Source organism: Eretmochelys imbricata, chromosome 4 (genome assembly GCF_965152235.1).
Source record: "Eretmochelys imbricata isolate rEreImb1 chromosome 4, rEreImb1.hap1, whole genome shotgun sequence".
Classification (NCBI taxonomy): Eukaryota; Metazoa; Chordata; order Testudines; family Cheloniidae; genus Eretmochelys; species Eretmochelys imbricata.
In genome coordinates this window covers 28,461,158-28,481,973 of record NC_135575.1, presented here as the reverse complement: position 1 = coordinate 28,481,973, position 20,816 = coordinate 28,461,158, and positions in this window count along the sequence as shown.

Here is a 20,816-nt window from a genome sequence, read left to right as displayed (position 1 = left end):
TTTTTATCTATATCAGGGGTGGGCAAACTTTTTGGCCCAGGGGCCACATCTGGGTGGGTAAATTGCTTGCAGGGCCGGGGCAGGGGGTTGGGGTGTGGGGGCAGAGTGCGGGGTGTGGGAGGGGTGAGGTGTGCAGGAAGGGGCTCAGGGCAAGTGGTTGGGGCAGAGGAAGGGTGCGGGGTGTATGAGGGGGTTCAGGGAAGGGGGTTAGGGTGCAGGAGGGGCGTGGTGTGCAGGAGGGGGCTCAGGTCAGGGGGTTGAGGTGCAGGAGGGGTGCAGGGTGTGGGAGGGGGCTCAGGGCAGGGGGCTGGGGTGCAGGATGGGTGCGGGATGCGGCAGGGGGCTCAGGACAGGGAGTTGGGGTGCGGGGTGCAGGAGGTGTTCAGGCTCCGGCCAGGCACTGCTTATCTAGAGCGGCTCCGGGGTGGCAGTGGCACGCGCTGGGGCCAGGGCAGGCTCCCTGCCTGCTGGCCCCAGCCCTGGTCCCAAGCCGCGCCACTCCGGGAAGCGGCCGGCACCATGTCCCTGCGTGACCCCTGAGAGTGGGGTGGGGGGCGCAGAGGGCTCCGCGTGTTTCCCTTGCCTATGGGTACCTCCCCCGAAGCTCCCATTGGCTGCGGAAACCTGTTCCTGGCCAATGGGAGCTTTGAGGGAGGTACCCACAGGCAAGAGCAGCGTGCGGAGCTCTCTGCTCCCCCACACCCAGGAACTGCAGGGATGTGGTGTGGCCACTTCCCAGAGTGGCACGGCGCCACGGGGGTGGCAATTCCATGGGCTGGATCCAAAGCCCCGAGGGGCCGGATCCAGCCCGTGGGCTGTAGTTTGCCCACCCCTGATCTACATTGATTTTTAGAGATGAGACAACCTACAAAAACATAATGCCCACATGTACCTTTCAGGTACCCACCTGACTGTGAGCTATTGAAGTCATGTTTAAATATTGTTCCAGAGGTCCAAAAAATAATATAGAAATATGAGTTAATCAATATCATCTAATGCTGCAATACGAGTTCTAGGAGTCACACTTCCAAAAGCAGTACTTCCAGGAATGAATACAAGCGTGATGCTGCCAGCAAGTTGAGAGGTAGCCCGAGTACCAGTTCCCAGGTACCATACCTGCAGGTCAGCATCCATCACCATGTTTGAGAGTACTCGAACTTTATTGAACTGCTTGGGTGTAACCACAGTTGAATTTGGTTTTGGTTTACTCAGAAATAGGGGTTATTGAGTTTTGCAGCTGAATCACATCTTTTTGACATTCAGTCACAAATTTATGCAAATTGTCTTGTCACCTGCTTCACTTATTTAGATTTCTGCTTCCCTACATGGAGGTCCTATTACTGTAAGTTCTAGATCAGTTGGCTGTTGATATCCTTGAAGCTGGGACACAGGATATTCTTTCGAGTGACGGTGTTAGTGTGGATATCAGACTTTAACAAATTGCAAACCCAAGATCAGTTTGTGTGCTGCTAATGCTGTTGCTGAAGTTGGAAAGTGCGAGCAAGAAGTTACCCAAAAAGTATTTTAGGAAGGCTAACATCCTTATTTTTTTAAAATGAACAAAAAGAAAAGGAAGCAACATTGAAATTTTTTTAAAAGTTTGCAAATAAAACCAAATATAACAAAAATTAACAATGAAGGCCATGCATGAACGCTTATGCATGAAGAACTATTTATATGGCAAATGACAACTTTTAAACCTCAGTCATTTCAGCTACAGAGTTGTTCAAAAAAAGTCAGGAAAATACTTTTCTAAGGGAAAAAGTGGTGGATTCCGCCCCCCTTTTTTTTTCTCATTCAAAATTGGCTGAACCATTTTGACTCAAATATTCAAGAACCTTTGGGCAGAACATAATGAAACTTTTACCATTTGGGTTGAAATGTTCTATAACCATTTGGAAACAATTATTGCAGTAGAACCCCATTTGCAAATTTAGCCCCCAACCTCTACTCTTGAAAACAAGTGTGAATAACTTTAGCACCAGAGTTATGAGCAGCATTGATTCCAATGGGACTACTCACATGCATACAGTTACACAAATGCATAACTGTTTCAAGGACTGGGGCTTTAATTATTAGAACTAGTAAAAAATGATGAAAACTTTGAGAAAAAGTGGCTTTTTTTTACAAAAGAATAATTTTACAAAATGATTTTGATGAGACTTTCTCCATTTTTTGATGAAAATTTTTATTAATCAATTTTACTGTTTTTCAGTTTAATGTTCAGATTTCTTTTTTTTGTAGATTTCTTTCTTTCTCTGTTGTCACTCTAGTCACACAAACCCACATCCTATGCAAACATATGCACATATTTATTTTAAGTATGTGAGTAATTATACTCATGTGCTTAAGTTTTTTCAGTCAAGGGGATTAATGCATTAAATATTTAATTTGTCACACATTAATAAAAATACCTACTTAAAACATTTGTCAGAGGGTTATATTTCCTCATTTTTAGGGTGATTTTACTGTTGCTATTTCTATATAACTGCTTCCAGGCAAGTCCCCTTTTACATTTTTTTCACCTTCCATTTTATTTCTTTATTTTTTTTCTTTCCTTCTTTACTTCTGGACTTTATGACTCAAGACTTTTTTTACAGTTCAAGCAAAGCGCAGTGGTTTTGGTATTCTATTTTGAGTATCATTAAAATGTATATAAATGCAGAACTGCACAAAATGTGACATAATGGCAGACCAGACTCAACCAGTCACAAGTGCCACTGCTTTACATTGAAAACTCTGCCACTGTGCAATTAGGAAACATACTGGATAATGCTGGGTGACATAACAGAAACCGATTTACCCATGTGTTTCTTTTATAATTCCAATACAACAAATGTTGTACAGTTGAAATTAAGGAATGCTACAGTAAACAGTATAATCCGTATACAAAGTTCATAAGAAGAGCATTATATTTAAAATTGAATTACATTAAATTTAGAATGCTTAGATCTCAATCCCTGCAGATACTTACATTTGTGTGAAATTTTACACACTTGAGTAATACTGGGATACTTGCATAAAATTAATCACATGTGTACATATGTGCAAGACCATGGCCTAAAAACATTATAAAGAATGAAAATGTCCAGTTTAGGTAGTGGGTGTAAATATTCTATCCCACGGAAGTGCATATATTCAGTGAATGATGTTGCAATGTGAAAATTCACCTTACAGATTTTGGTGTTCGCCAATACAACTTTCACTGTGAGCCACAAGACTTGCAAAGTCTTTAATTTTTAATTTTCTTTATCTTGAAAACAACTTGTGAATCTCCTGAAATTTTCAGGAAAAGAAATCTATTTGCTATCAAGACTTAACCCTAGCATTTTGAATTTGTAAACATCTTTTTAACTTACAAGACTCTGGGTGTCTCAAAATTGACTTGTAATGGGTCCCTGTTTATGGAGACACTTTCTGCCTCTCCATAATTTTGTTTGTGTGTGAACTGATTATGAAAGATACAAGACTGACAGTTCTGGAGACTCTTCTTCTTTAGAACAGTTCGAGCATCAACAGGGCTACAGATGCTTTCCACGTCTGAGCACCAATATGGCTTAAAGTTTAGGGTTGAAATTAGATGAAGGTGTCTAACCATCAGAGAAGTGAAGTTCTGGAACAGCCCTTCAAGGGAGAAGTAGGGGCAAAAAACCTAACTGGCTTCAAGGCAGAGACTGATAAATTTATGGAGGGCATGTTATGATGAGACTGCCTACAATAGCCCATCTGCAACTGCTAGCAGCAAAAATCCCCAATGGCTGGAGATGGAGCTCTAGATGGAGTGGCTCTGAGTTACTATAGAGATTTCTTTCCCAGGTGTCTGGCTCATGGGTCTTGCCCACATGCTCAGAATCTAACTGATCGCCATATTTGGGGTTAGGGCGCAATTCTTCCCCCTGATCAGACTGGCAGAGACCTTGGGGTGCGGTTGCCTTCCTCTGAGCATGGGACATGGGCACTTGCTGATTTAAGCTAGTGTAAATGATGAATTCTCTGTAACTTGAAGTCTTTAAACCATGATGTGAGGACTTCAGTAACTCAACCAGATGTTAGGGGTCTATTACAGGCATATGAGGTTGAGGTTCTGTGACCTGCAATGTGCAGGAGGACAGACTAGATGATCATGATAGTTCCTTCTGACCTTAAAATCTATGATTCTATGAGCCTATAAACGGGAGAGACCACTTCTTTTCAGTCTGTATGCCCACTTGCATGCCATTGTGTTAGGCACTGCACAAATACACACAAATACCTGGGCTTTGCCCCAAAGAACTTACAGTTTTACACATATATTTGGAACAAACATGACTTGTAAACTTCAACTTGTAAACTTCAAAAGCAAGTGAATTCCTGATCTGAGACCATGTAAATCTCCCTCCTCTTCCAAATTTCTTACCTATCATCATATCTCCATGTTTCATGCCAGGTTGTATGTTACCTAGACTATGCGTTCTTTGGGGCAGGTACTGTGGAGTGTTGTGGGTACACATGATGCTGTATGATTGATAAATCATAAGGCATACATTTTTAACAGTGAAGATAATTAATCAATTGAACAATTTACCAAGGGTCATGGTGGATTCACCATCTCTTGGAATTTTTAAATCAAGATTGGATGTTTTTTTAAAAGATATGTGCTGGTTCAAAAGGACTTATTTTGGGGGCATTCTATGACCAGTGTTATGCAGGAGATCATGATAATGATAATAGCTTTTTCTTTATGGTCTCCTCCCTTCTGGAAACTGGACTCGCCACTAAATATATTTCACACAGGCCACCAGACCTTATCCTGCAATTTATTTTGAGATGAAGTATTCATAGATAAATTAATAGGATTACTTATGTGAGTAAGTGATACTCAACCTGATTAAAGGTTGCAGAATCAGGCTCAATAACTGAGTTACCACCAGTCTGGGCTGGATTTGAAGTCATACCCTGCAGGTGAGAGGCTTGATAGGCCATTAGAAGTCCTCTAAGAAGCCATCCACACATATCCAAACTTTTAAACTTACTTTCTAAACTAAATTTCCTTACTCTTGTCTTGGATCACATATTTCCAAACCTTGTAGAAACCTTGTGATCCTATCTTGTCAAATGTCAGTGTCTCAAGTTTTTAAAATTTCTGTCCTATTGGTAGCACTTCATTGTCTAACTGCATGGTGCAAATATGTACTCTGCGTATAAAATCCATTAACCAAACCAGTACCTGATTCCAGCAGTGACCTTAGAGTCTTCAACTAATAGGATTACCCTCAGTGAAACATTTGGAATGTCTTAAACTTGTGAACACTTAATCTCTCACCAGTAGTTAAGAGTACTGGTAGGAGATTTTAGAGTTATAAAGCCTATTTGTATCAGTAGCAGATGTAATTAAAGGGACAGGTCTCTGGTTAATGTTCACCTTTGGCACAAATTCTACTGATGCTTAAATGTAGAAGGATATGACTGTGGTATGTGAGGAGAATAGCATCTCTGTTTACAAACCAGTTGGATTAAAAACCACAAACAGTGGGTCCACATGAAAACTATTTCCGGCAGAAGTGAAGACCATATTACATACCGTGGGCCTGATTTTCAAAAACACACAAGCCCGCAGTGAATTGCAATAATAAATGTGCAGCTGCATTCCCAGTCCTGTGTGTGTAGTTTCTGCTAATGCACACACAAACTGGGCATTTGGATACCATAAATAGCCATTTAGATATCTGATGAGGTATTTTGTGCTGAAGAGCTCAACTGAGCGGTGAAGGTGACAGCATGGAAGGTATGCTCTCATTTTTCACACATTGTATATGTTTCCCGACCACTTTTTTCCTTTTCTCATCCAGTTGCTCTGAGTTTATGCCTCACAACACCAATCATCACCTGGTATTAATAGGAGAGAGAAAAAAACAGGATAGCTCAGCTTCTAATTCCACTGCCAGCTATGTCTATTTATCAGTGCCTCCAAATGAATCAAGTAGTTGCAATGGTGCTAAAAATGTCTTTTTGTCAGAAATCCACAAATTTGCACCGAATACTGAATCATGCCACTGAACAGCAGAGAATCAACATCAGTCTAATGTCCAGGCAAACTCTATTAGCTTTGGTATCTGTGCTTTTCTATATATCTCCTGTAAAACCTTACAAATCATCTCAGTTCAGAGGGTTTTGTATGACTTAGAGGCAAGGAGCCAATTACACTATCTAGAATTCACAAACTGGTTTCAGGGAGACGACAGATTTGGAATGGATGTCTTGAAGACTATTATCTTTTCTAAAATTAGCAGTCAAAACCAAAGTCTTTGCCTAAACAATCTTATAAGTAATGTCTATCATCGGTTTGATAGAAAACTGATAAACTTTCCAAGTTATGGAACGGAGATCTGATATTGGTAAAGCCAGTCTAGATCTGAGACTAATACTAACCCAACCACATTAAACTCTTCTTAGACCTTTTTTTCCAGACACTAACTTTTAGCATTGGTTTGGATAAGGATAAATAATTAACGCTGGCGTTGTGGTATTGAATAAACAGATCTTACTCATAAGACCATATGTATACTAAGTCTGCGGAAAACCGCAAGGAGAATAAACATATTGAATGTAGACGTGCCTTTTGCTCCTAAGATCTTTATCACAGGAGATTTTACTTCTATTATAAACATGAAGGGCACGCAGTATTCCTAGTGCAGAGGGGAACAGAGTGGCCTTAAAAATGCAATGAAGGGACAGAGGCCCATGAAAAAATGGATTGAGGCTACATGGGAAATGTCTTCTCATGATATGGCTCTGTGTCTGCAACTCATGAGCAGAGCTCCATGAGAACAAAGTGGCTGACAGGGACAAGAAGTCAAGGAGAAGCCCTCTATCAAGCAAGTCCCTCATTCAAACCAACCAAACACATAATAGAACCTGCATTGTAAACTGCTACTGACCTGGCAGCTGTAACTCGCAGTCCACAGATTTTGCTTACTCCAAAAGGGAGCATGGACAGGCTGTTGGCAAGGACACTCTGCCAAAGGCGACATCATGAATCAGATTGCTGTGCTACCTGGTCTGTGGGAGACCTGGGGTGGAACCAAGATCTGCAAGAACTGGCTTTGTTCATCCCATTGGTCCTTTGCAGGAAATAGCTACTATGTCCCCTGCTGTTCTGTTCTGCTGGCAGCCTTCCCACCAGACGGGATAATACAGAGGAGCAGGAGCTCAAAATAAGTCACAAGGCTGAAAAGGTTAAATGCCACATAGTGTCACTCAAAGAGAAGGGGAGCAAGGCCCTAAGAGTGAGCAAGAAATATTTACTGTAAAAGCAAACCTAGGGCTCCTAGGTACTACAATAATACAAATAATAAATCATAAGAATAATAATTCTAAGTGCAAGACAAGTTAATTCTGCAAAAAAGTAAATTGACTAAAGAACATAGAGAAGCTGATTTGTTCTGTATGTATGTATGGTGGGAGCTAAACTATCCAGAAAATAAAACTTTTCAACTACAGAGGAGAAAATTGCTGAAACCTCTCCTTGGTGCATAGCTGTGTATAATTATTATCATGCTAGTACATATTATTGTTCTCACTGTTCCAAATAACAAAATTTTGTTGTTTATAAATATACTGTATTGCTGTTTCTCAGCTTTTTGCATCCCCTACACTCTTCCCAGTTGTTCACCTTTGTAACATTAAATACAGTTCTTTGTTTTTCTTTTAAAATAGCCAAATCTTCCATTTTTTAAGAAAAGAGGCAAATGAAAAGCAGAGATGACCTGTGCCTACCAATAGTGAGGGGGGCACAGTGAGGGGGGCACAGAGTCAGCAGTGTTACTGAGCATGCTCAGTCCGTGTGAGCATGCTCAATACAAGCCAAGCAGCAAATCTAGGGAGACACGTGACCTCCCCCACACCACCTGATGAAAAGTCAGCTGCTGCCTCCACACAGTCGGGCTCACTGAGTTCCTCCTCACATTAAGCTCTAATGGGAGGGATCTGGGGGAGTATAAACATAGTAGAGGGTTGCAGGAATGAAGCTTCAAAACTCCACAAGGACTGACAATCCATTGTCAAACCTTGTGGAATTTGGGATCTTCTTGTAATAAACCAGTGCTGCCTACCTCCTTCCACCTCACTTCTGCAGGAGACATGCCTCTGTTGTTCTCTCTGTCCATTCCTCCATAATGCATACCTCTCTATAGGGCCTGCAGGCAAGGAAAGGAAGTTGGTGCTTCTAAGGATAGCACTAGCTCCGTAGTGAATTTCTGGTAGGAAATCTAGTGGCTCCCCCAGGGAGCATGTTACAGAATACGTCTGCTCCCACAACACATCCCCTCCTTTACTTCCTGACCATAGAATTGAGATGGAAGAGTCGTTACAGGCTCAAAGACAGGAGAGGTTGCTGTGCACCCTGTCCAAGTTTGACCCATTTTTTGTACCTCTCTGCCAGAAGGAGAGACACACTTGGCACAAAGAACTCTGGTTTGTCCTACCTGTTTTCTTACAGTATGTTACAGTATCGCCTCTTGGAAAAAGTGAGTAAGCCTTGTCTTGGGCCATTATAAAACCAAGATTTTAATCTGCCTTACATCTCATCAGCTTCTTAAAGACTCTGTGGATAGTTTTATTTCATTAAAAGAAACCAGTGAATATTTTTACGGAGGATAATGTAGAATATTAAGTTTTTATTAATAGATTACCATCATCTAATTTATGAATGCATGTGGTATGAAATGAACTAAGAAATTCAGTGCAAGCTACTTAATAATCCTTGTACATAGATCGACAAAGATTTCTAATAATGGAATCCATTGTGTGCTATCACAGCCAAAGGACCATCCATTATACAGTCATTTATTTGATATTAGTTTCCAAGGTGTTACTCAAAATTGAAACAATATATATATAAAGTATAAGCCTTGAATTAAAGATATAATAGACTGGACAGCTGCTGATAACCTCTAGTGCTCCAGAGCAGAAATAACAGATTCTGGGGTGTTGTATTTATGGTAAATGCAGTCTTGCAAATAAAGTGCCTAATCCTGCAAAGTTTTCTGCACAAGTAACTTATATGAATACTGCCAAAGGGCCTGATCTTGCTCCCATTGAAGTCAATGGGGCTTGGGGGAGAAGCAGACCTAAAATAATTAAAATTTACTCAGGATAAAAGTTTCAGTTATAATGTATGCTGTTACATTAGGGAATTGTAGATGACAGGTTTATTTACCTGTGGGTGTGCTAGTTCTTGGACCGTAAGCTCTTTGAGGCAACAACTGTTTCTTCCTGTGTATTTATACAAGACCTACCACAATAGGGTCCTGAACTGGATATAGTTAATAGTGTTGATGTAATATACTCAGACTTCTGTAAGGCATTTGACTTGGTACCTCATGACATGTTGATTAAAAAACTAAAAAGATATAAAATTAATATGGTGCACATTAAATGGATTAAAGGCTGGCCAACTGATACATCTCAAAAAGTAATTGTAGCTGAGGAATCATCATCGAATGGGTGAGTTTCTAGTAGGAGTAGAGAGGTTATTGTATCTCTGTATTTGGCACTGGTATAATCTCTGCTGGAATAGTGTGTCCAGTTCTTTTGTCTACAGTTCATGAGCAATGTTGATAAATCAGAGAGGGTTCAGAGAAGGGCCACTAAAATGATTGGAAGATTAGAAAACCTGTTTTACAGTGATAGACTCAAGGAGCTCAATCGAGTTTAACAAAGAGAAGGTTAAGGGGTGACTTGATTACAGTCTGTAAGTATCTACATGGGGAACAAATATTAATATTGGGCTCTTCAGACCAATAGAGAAACATATCACATGATCTAATGGCTGGATGTTGAAGCTAGACAAATTCAAACTGGAAATAAAGCATAATTTTTTAAGAGAGAGCGTAATTAACCATTGGAACAATTTACCAAATGTTGTGGTAGATTCTTCATCACTGACAGTTTTTAAATCAAAATTGGGTATTTTTCTAAAAGATCTGCTCTGGGTGTTATTTCAGGGGAGTTCTATTGGCTGTGTTATAAAGGAGGCCAGACTAGATCATCAAAGTGGCCTTAAAATCTATTAATCTGTTTGGATTTACCAATTTGTATTACATATATTATTTTTCAACTCCAGTAGAGATAGCTTGTTTTAGCAGAAATGCAGGATGTCATCTAATTACTGCTAAATGATTGAACTTACTGTTAATTATATGACCTAAACTAAGAATAATGATTCACAAAACATAAGGTCTATTATAAAATGATAATGAAATTAATATTATAACTGCCATTATGAAAATAATTGTAGGATGCATTTTAAAGAAATTCCATTTTCCTTTTGTTTTTACACATGCTTGTTTTACTCCTTTGTCTCTGAATTCATAAGCAGTAGATATACTCATAACTTGCAGTATAGTACAAAAGCATCCTCTTATTCTAATCAATAAGTTAACAGGGAATTTGTAAATAAACTGTATAATGTTTGCTTTAAGTACAGGGATTTATTTTTGGCTGTGTATTTGAAACACTATTGGTGCTGTCGCCAAGAGATCAAGATAAAAAGCCTCCACCTGTGGCTTATGGATAGATTAGTTAGGCTTGGTCTACACTAGGCACTTATGCTAGTATGGGTCAACGGTGTGATTATAACTCAGGGCTTGTCTTCACTACAGAGGTAAGTCGACCTAAACTACATCGATTCCAGCTAAGTTACGTTATTCATGTAGCTGGAGTAGCGTAACTTAGGTCGACTTACCCCAGCGTCTTCACTGCACTGCATCGATGGGAGATGCTCTCCAGTCAACTTCCCTTATTGTTCTCAGGGAGCTGAGTACCGGGGTCGACTGGAGAGCACGCTGCATTTACATCGATTGCAACAGTGTCAATCTCCCTGTAGTGAAGACCAGCCCTCAGTGACATAGTTATACTAGCCTAACCCCTGGTGTAGACAGCACTATGTCAATGGGAGGGCTTCTCCCATCAACATAGCTACCACCTCTCAGCGAGGTGGAGTTCTCCTGATGGTGTAGGTAGCGTCTTCACTGAAGCACTACAGCGGCACTGCTAAATTGGTGCAGGTGCTCCACTACAAGGTTGTATGTGTAGACAAGCCCCAGGACTCAAGCTTAAAGGCATCCATAGGAAATCCACCTGGACTTAATGACAGCACCACCCATTTTGCATAGGAATTTGACTATTTCTCTAATCACTCCTTTTTTTGTCTGAGCAGTCAGTCTGGCTTTATGGCACTATGACACCTCATCCATCTCTAGAGTAAATCAGAGCCTACTAATAAGGTGTAAGGGAGCCATCTACTTGAGCTGGTCAGATTTTTTCACATTTTGAACTTTCCATAAAATAAACCATCAATTTTGAATTTTGATTTACAAAGTGGAGATTTTTTCAATATTTTTTCCTGGTTTTTTATCTTAGATGGATAGTTTGGGGCTGAAATTGTTAATAACTTTGCTAAATTATTATCTATTTTCTTCAAATAGCTGGTGCACAAATTTGCAAAGAAATTTAATGAAAAGGTAGAAAGAAGATGTTTTTAAGCAACAGGGAGACAAATAAATGTTAAACGTGTGTGTGTGTGTGTGTGTGTGTGTGTGTATTTGACCTGTCTGATCTGCACAGCACCATAATATCATTCCAATAGGTTAACTTTCTTTGCAATTTCATTTTCTAATAGCATAAACATCTTAGAATCATAGAATCGTAGGACTGGAAGGGACCTCAAGGGGTCATCTAGCCCAGTCCCCGGTACTCAAGGCAGGACTAAGTATTATCTAGACCATTCCTGGCAGGTGTTTGTTCAGTTAGCCAGCCTTTAATCCATTTAATGTGTGCCATGTAAATTCTATATCTTTTTAGTTTTTTAATCAACATGTCATGAGGTACCAAGTCAAATGCCTTACAGAAGTATGAGTATATTACATCCACACTATTAACTATATCCAATCCGGGACCCTATTGCGGTAGGTCTTATACAAATACACAGGAAGAAAACAGTTGCCTGACAGGAAGTTTTTCCTAATGTCTAAGCTAAACCTCCCTTGTTGCAATTTAAACCTATTGCTTCTTGTCCTCTATACTCAGAGATTAACAAGAACATTTTTTCCCTCCTCCTTGAAACCACGTTTTACATACTTGAAAACTGTTATCATTTCTTTCCCCCCTCCCCCCACAGTCTTCTCTTCTCCAGACTAAACAAACCCATTTTTTTTTCAATCATTACTCATAGGTCTTGTTTTCTAGACATGTAATCATTTTTGTTACTTTCCTCTGGACTTTCTCCAATTTGTCCACATCTTTCCTGAAATGTGGTGCCCAGAACTGGACATGATACTCCAACTGAGGCTTTATTAGCATGGAGTAGAGCTGAAGAATTACTTCTTATGTCTTGCTTGCAACACCCCTTAATGTATCCCAGAATGATGTTTCCTTTTTTTGCAACAGTGTTACACTGTTGTGTCATATTTAGCTTGTGATCCACTATAACCCCCAGATTCTTTTCTGCAGTACTCCTTCCTAAGCAGTCATTTTCCATTTTCTATTTGTGCAGTTGATAGTTCCTTCCTAATTGGAGTTCTTTGCATTTGTCCTTCCTGAATTTCACGCTATTTACTTCAGACCAGTTTGTCCAGATCATTTTGAATTTTAATCCTATCCTCCAAAGCACTTGCAACCCCCCCCAGATTAGTATTGCCCACAAACTTTATAAGTGTACTCTCTATGCCATTATCTAAATCACTGATGAAGATATTGAACAGAACCAGACCAAGGACCAATCCCTGTGGGACCCCACTCGTTATGCCCTTCCAGCCTGACTGTGAACCACTGATAACTACCCTCTCAGAACGGTTTTCCAGCCAGTTATGCACTCACCTTTACAGTAGCTCCATCTAGGTTGTATTCCCTAGTTTGATTATGAGAAGGTCATTTGAGACAGTATCAAAAGCCCTACTAAAGTCAAAATATACCACATCTATCTCTTTCCCCCATCCACTCGGCTTGTTACCTCATCAAAGAAAGCTATTACATTGGTTTGACACAATTTGTTTTTGACAAATCCATGCTGACTGATTTTGACAAATCCATGCTGATAATATCACCTTATTATCTTCTATGTGTTTGCAAATTAATTGCTTCATTATTTGATCCATTATCTTTCTGGGTACTGAAGTTAAGGTGACTGGTCTGTAATTTCCTTGGTTGTCCTTATTCCCCTTTTTATAGATTGGCATTTTATTTGCCTTTATCCAGAGAGTCCTCTGGGCTTTCTCCCATCTTCCATGAGTTTTCCAAGATAATCACTAATGGCTCAGATATCTCCTCAGTCAGTTCCTTGAGTATTCTAGAATGTATTTCATCAGGCCCTGGTAACTTGAAGTCATCTAACTTGTCTAAGTAATCTTCTTAGACATCTTTAGCTGCATAGTTTTGGGGCTTTTTACCTTTATTTTTATTTCATCTTTCTTATGTTATATGTCTTCTGCCTCAAAAGGTGGATTTATAAATGCTATCATTATAATTCTGTGTGACATCACATTTTAAATGTGTTACAGAAAATAGAATTCACGTGGTATTATTGGTCATTCTGACCACAGTAGCTGAACACACAGGACAACATTTGAGAGAAAGCCCCTCCCAAAGCATAATTAAACCATTACCTCATAGTGAGACAAGTTAGGGAGAAGATGTGAGCAATGTCGGCAATGAGGTAGGATTGAAGAGTCAGAGAGAGGACTCTATGACAGCAATAATACCAGGAAGTCCATCCTGGATTGGAAAGCCAGAAATCCATATGGAGTAAACCAAAACCATGTCAATGGCACCAACACATGTGAATAGTTATGACTTAAACATTGACTGTGTTTGCCAGCCATGTGGACATCCAGCTCCCAGATAGATCCATATACACATATCTACCAAAAGAGAGAGAAAAATATGACATAACCAGAAAGCTGAGTCACTTTAACACTGCACGGAGAAAAAACTACATTTTCAAGTTATTCAAGTTTTTGAGCAAAAGTCAGGCTTGCGCCCAAGTAAGCCTCCTGTAGGATGAGATAGTTAGCAGGGTCAGACCTTAGCCCTAACAGAAGCTTGTTCCAGGACAAAATGCTTAGATGATGAGAATCCATGGTATTCTGATATCCACCTGAAACCTTAATCACTTCTGCATTTAAGATGTTTGAATTTGTAATGAACTCTCTCTCTCTCTCTCTCTCTCTCTGTGTGTGTGTGTGTGTGTGTGACTTTCTGTCTTCCGTATTTAAGATTTTCAATTTGTAATGAACTGGCACACATGCGTGGGATAGAGTGTGTGTGATACTGCCCTCACCTGGATGGAATCAGAATTACTCAACTGTATATCATAAGAGATGGGTGAAAACTTCAAAAACACTTCTGTGAATATTAATCTGAATGTTTAAACAAATTTGTTTTGACAATATTCTTACCCCCTTTTGTGTTTGCTTTCTGTGACTACTCTAGTAAATGAGTTTACAAGCAAGAATGATCACCAAAACAGGGATTTTAAAGTGAATATTTGTAGAAAGCGAATTTTGATTTCATAATTACAAGTATGTGCACAAGGAACCTGACTCTAATATACCACTTGTCCTCCATAGTAAATAAAAACAGCTTGAATTTTATACTTCAGATACTCACAATGAATTGTTCATGAATGAGCTATGTGAATTCACAGAAATTATTCATCAAACAAATTTGAATAGTGAATAAATACAAGAAAAAATTGCCCTGTTCAAAGAAAATTTACAAATGGAAAAAGAGACAAAACTCTTCAGATAAATTATTTGTTATGAATTATTTGCTCAGCTCCCGCAGCAAGGTAATACTTTAAAAAAGTGTCATAGTGATTGAGGAGTGTCTAAGTCCCATAGACTTTCAATTAGATGTAGGCTCTTAAGTACCTAAGTCTCTTTGACAATGGGATTTAAGTACCTTTGAAGTTTTACTTGTAATCACTAAGGGTCTGATTCTGAGCCTCTTACTCTTACTGAGCTGGTTCTCATTGACATCCACAGGACAATTTGCAGAGCATTCAACATGAGTGAAGGTTTTAGAATCTATTCCTCACATTGCTTTAGCTAGTGGAAGTGTTCCTTTAGTTCAAGATGCTTGGATATGTGCCTTTGAAGAAGGACCTTGAGTTCTGTCCCTGCTGTCACTGTGAAGTCCTGGAATGTCAAGGTGTTCTGCAGTATAGTGAGTACTGTGAAGTCTTAGATTGCTATGTATCTGCTACAAAAACCAACCGAAAGCATGTTTTAGCCAAAAAGCACCATTTTTAGCACAGTACACTGCTTATTCCTATCTTACCATCTGAAAACTCCTTAATGTGGTCTGCTTCAAGAGTGTAGTATATATTATTTGGTGAAATACTTCATTCTTTGAACCCTTCTCTGGCTGGCAACATATGTTTTGATACATAGAGCTGCTAATATAAAGTTCCCAGTGCCAATTTAGCACACCAGAACATTATGTGGGTATGGACATTCTCAGAAGGCATAAGGCATTTTGTTCCATAAACAAGCAAACAAAATAGTGATTTTGGGAGCTTGGGAGATATTATCTCACTTCCATATGTTTCACTGAGTATAAAAGAAATTTTCTTCAAACCAAGACTCCCAAATTTCACAATGTAAGTGGTCTCTCTCAGCATGAATTAAAGCTTGGAGATATTTATTGAAAATGATTTTGCATTAACTTTTGAAATGTCGGGCTTCTGGAATGAGCAAAATGGGTACAGTTTCTTTTAGCTCATTTACAGTACTGTATGGTATGGGAGAGAATAAAACAGAATGGAGTTGCTTATCCAAACTGTGAGAGCAGCATTTGGTAGCATGTGGCATGCATGTCAGTAAAGTGAAGGGCATGACATACACCTGCTTTTTTTTCACTGTGCCATACCCCCTAGGTTCTACAATAGACTAAGAATGAGCCTACAGAGCCTACAGGCATGGCACAGTCAAAAAGCAGGTGCATGATATACCTTTCACTGACCTGCATGCCATATGCTAACAAATCTTGCAAACTCCTGTTAGAAAAAATCTTGCAACCCCCCAAACCTTACTCAGATACTGTATATTGTTTTATATGTCCCTCAGTATTTCAAACCATCCTGACAATCAAATATAATTAGCTGATACAGAACCTGATTCTGCATCCCTTATTCATATTGTTTAGAGAATGATTCCGCAGGCAAGTAGCCCCATAATGGAAACGTGTGCCTGAGGAAGCGATACACAGTGTGAGTAAGGGCTGCAGCATCAGGCCCATAATTATCAACACACTAACAAGGCACCACTCTGTGGTTCAAGCTAAGACTGTCCAAGCCTCTCATAACACAGTGAGTCACATTTTCTATTTACAAAGCTAAATATGTTTACCCCAATGTCATTAACCAGATGTCAAGATTGCAAGCTTTTTGGGGCAATGACCATCTCTGTTATCTACAGTGACTAGCCACCATAGAGTCCTGGTGTGTGTTGCCACAACATAAATAAATAAGAAGCAGCATTCCCAATCTCCTAAATTCTTTAATTAAATTAAGGCTTGTTTAAATTGTTTTAAAAAATCTTGTTGTAAACAACAAAGTATCTTTATCGATATTACCAACACCATAAATTATTAAAAATTAAAGAACGTTTAAAATCCAATTTAGGTGACAGTATTTTTTTTCATTTCCTGTAGGTTGAGTAATTGAAATCATCAGATCAATTTCACTATGGGCCATATTTCCAAAAACAGGTACCAGGCTTTCAGAATAGCCCAGCACACACAATTAAGATGGGTAAAATTTTCAAAGGTTCTTAAGTGATTTAGGAATTCAGGTTTCATTGCAAGTCACTTTTAAAAATGGGATTTAGGCTCATAAGTCATTTAATTTTACCTAGATTTTCCATTCACTCAATTAGGTGCCTGAATGGGAGATGCTGGGTGCTGAGCTCTTCTGAAAATCTGACCTGGCCTGAAATTAAGCTTCTGTATCTATCTTTCAGCACCTGCCTGATTTTCAAAAGTGTATGAAGCCCATAAAAGCTATTTGGTGCTCAACATTTCTGGGAATTAGGCAGGTGTCTAAATAGGGAATTGGGAACCTTACTTTAGGTTCATATTTTTGAAAATCTTGGCCTTCCAGGTTATGTCCACTGCAGTGATTTCACTGTATTTATTTTTAATTGTGTAATCACTTCTATTAGTCAAATTTGTTAAATGTTTTAGTCAACCCAAATCTACATTTTTTTATTTAAAAAGTTTCAGATGAAAATTTTTGTTCAACTCCCGAGTTCTAAACCTGCCTCTGAAACTAAATCCTTCAGTGGTCTTGGCCAAGCCACTTCACTTCCCAGTCTGAGTTTCCACATCTATTAAACTGGAGTAAGATTTTACTTTCTCACAGGGAAAAATGTAAGAATAAGTGAGGCATAAATTGTTGCTGGCTCTTGAATAGATGTGCAAGATGGAGGAAGGATGGAAGCAGCCTTCTTGTTCAGGACCAGGTACAAATGCAGTCCTTGTTATCAGGAGAGTGCAAGGATTTCTCCCCACTAGTGCCTCCTGGGATGGATGCCATCCCAAAAGAGGAGAGGACATACTACTTCTCCCCTTGCCTCAACCCACAGGTCAGCAGAGTTGCCTGGGTGCACAGGAGAGGCAACAATGCATCTCAAGGGCACAATGTACCTCCTTAAGGGCACCCAGAACTCACCCTAGGAGGCACAATATGATCTAAAATTATTTTAAAGTACTTTTAAGATGAAAAGCTCTATATAAGTGCTGTCAATGAGAATTGTCATTTAAATCATTTTCTCCAATAAACAGCTCTAGTTATAGCAGCTTGAGTTCTTCGCTGTGTTTCACACAGTAGCAGAATGTGTTGTCAAGGGGCTGCCGTGTAATGGAACAGGCTGGGCTACTCCCCAGGGAAAAGCCATTTGCTCAGCATTTCCTGTCAGTAAGTCAGTATCCCGTAGAACTGTGACTACTCTGCATCCCACGCTGCATTACTCAGGCCTTGCTCATCTCCTGCTTAGCATCTACCTGACACACGTTAGGTAGGAGGGATACAGAAGAGTCCAGCAGCTACTTTACATCCAGCCTCAGAATAACTGTCCTTGTGCAGTTACTCCTGTTGTGGCTCCGAAGCAGCTAAGTTCCCATACTTTTCCACCCCTCGTTGAGACAGGCTGCTGGGTTTGTAGCCAGAGGGAATCCCAAGACCGAGTTGGGGGGATACCTGCTTTGAAAGTGGGATGGAGCTATTTCATGAGGTCAGGTTACCAACCACGGACTTCACACTGAGCCTCAAAAAATAGAGACTGGGAGTGGCTAAGTCATTATGCAAGGTAACCTATTTCCCCTTGTTTTTTCCTAACCCCCCACCCCCCTCAGACGTTCTTGTTAAACCCTGGATTTGTGCTGGAAATGGCCCACCTTGATTAACATACACATTGTAAGGAGAGTGGTCACTTTAGATAAGCTATTACCAGCAGGAGAGTGGGTTTGTGTGGGGGGGGGGGTGAGAAAACCTGGATTTGGGCTGGAAATGGCCCAACTTGATTATCATTCACATTGTAAGGAGAGTGATCACACTAGATAAGCTATTGCCAGCAGGAGAGTGGGATGGGGGGAGGTATTTTTTCATGCTTTGTGTGTATAAAAGATCTTCTACACTTTCCACAGCATGCATCCGATGAAGTGAGCTGTAGCTCACGAAAGCTTATGCTCAAATAAATTGGTTAGTCTCTAAGGTGCCACAAGTACTCCTTTTCTTTTTGCTAATACAGACTAACACAGCTGTTACTCTGAAAAAAATAAGTATTAACCATGGGAATCTCTGGATCATCAAAAATAAATGAACTCCATTTACTGGAGAACTGTGCCCCTTTTTCTTCCAGTGACTTAGGGTCCCCGTGATAGTGGATGTGCCAATCATTTTGCCCTGCAGCAGATATTTTCTACGGACTACATCATTTTATTTTCTATCTTTGCAAAGTTTCCCCTGGAATATTAAACAAATGAGAGAAAACTTCCCAACTTTAACAGATTACACAAAAATGCCTAACAAATGTCATATGTAGGAAAATTCTTTGTGTACGTGCCACCCACTCAGGCCCCAGCTTCAGTCACAAGACTGGGGAGCACCAAATCTGGGGCTGGTGTCTAGAGCCGGAAAAAAGCACCATAAATAGGCATAGGGCTATTTGCTGTGATTCACTCATCAGCACAGTAAATTGTTACAAAGCAGTACCTTTGCAAAGCAATATAGCAGGGTAATCTGTGATACCTGTACTGCTGGGCTGGGCCTGTTGATCGGGGGACCTACTAGAAGTGATAAAAGATTGTTGGAAGGGAAGGTGAGAACTGATAGGGACCAGCGAGGAGTTAGGTCGCTTTTTTCATCCCCCACATTAGAGGGTAAGCTCCCCAACCATGACTTGCCAGTATCTACCCAGGAGCAGGGCTGAATAGTTGGGAGAGCCTCCTCTCCCTCTTGCCTGGGGGATTCCACAGAGAGGATTTCTCCCCTCCATGCCAGAGTCCCGTTCATTTCCCCTCTTCCACGCTCCCACCTCCAGGAGCGGGACTCCTCCAGCCGGGTTTCCATGGGGTCTGCTTTCTTCACCTCTCCCAAAATGGGGTTGTCTCCCTCTGCCTGCATTCCCCCCCGGAGAAGGGAAGCAACCAGCTCCTGGCTGCCGCTGTCAGCGCTCTGGAGAGCAGCGGCCAGACTCACCTAGTTCTCTCGGCCGAGTCCTTTCTGCCCCTCCCCGAAACCCCCGCTCAGGAAAGCAGGGGATGCTCTGCTCTGCCGGACGTAGCAAGGCGATTCCTGCCCAGAAATCCAGCGCAGGTTTTGCTGGTATCTCCGGAAAGGCAGAGTCCCATTGGCTAGAAGAGCGTGCCTGAGCCAGGGGCTTCTTCGCTCGCCGTCCCTGCATGTCAGATCCTCGCAGAGGGCAGAGGAGAGAGGGGCAAACAGCCCCACGCAATCTCTCTCTGTCCGCGTCTCTCTCCACACACACCGCTCCGTGTGTGCGCTAGAGTTGTATATATTAATGTCCGTATGACACAACAGTCACACTCTCCTGGGCAAAGTTTCGGCTGCTGCTCTTTTTCTTCCTCTGAAAGACTGGGCTCCAAGGGATTTCATTTCACCCAGACAATCCGTGCTGGAGGATTGAGCTGTGAACCCAGTGACAACTCTATTGCAATGGGACAAGAGGGCCTTGGCAGAGAAAAGAGGTGCAGATCTGTGCCCCCTGTCCCCCACTACTCCACGCAGGACTGCCAACACTTTGAATGAGGCAGACTTCAGAACAAATCACGCGAAATTGTGACTCTTTCATTGCAACACCTATTTCGTTGCAACAACCCTTCATCGCTTTGCTGTTGTTGCTGTTCTGTTGATGCATTAACCGGATAATTTACAAAAGACTGAAAAGCCAATATAATCAACATAAGTATTCAAGCGGGAAACCACGAGACTTGTTTATAGAACAAAAGCAGGTCTCATCTGCAACACTGTTGCAACTCTTGTTCTTTCCATAACTTCTCCCCACACTTTTGTCTGACATCCATAGCTGTGCTATGTAGGCTTTAGAGTTGGGGCAGATATTTGTTGTGCATAAAGCAACGTGCACACCTGTGAAAATAATAAATAATATTTTCCATTGGGTGTGGAGGGCAATGGTGTGTAGGGCTTGTTCATATATGGAAATATTGCAAGTATAGCTCAGCATAAAATAATTCTCATGCCCCCTCGCCTCACCTCACCCAAGGTAAGTGGCCTGCTGAGCCCTGGAAAAGGAAATGCC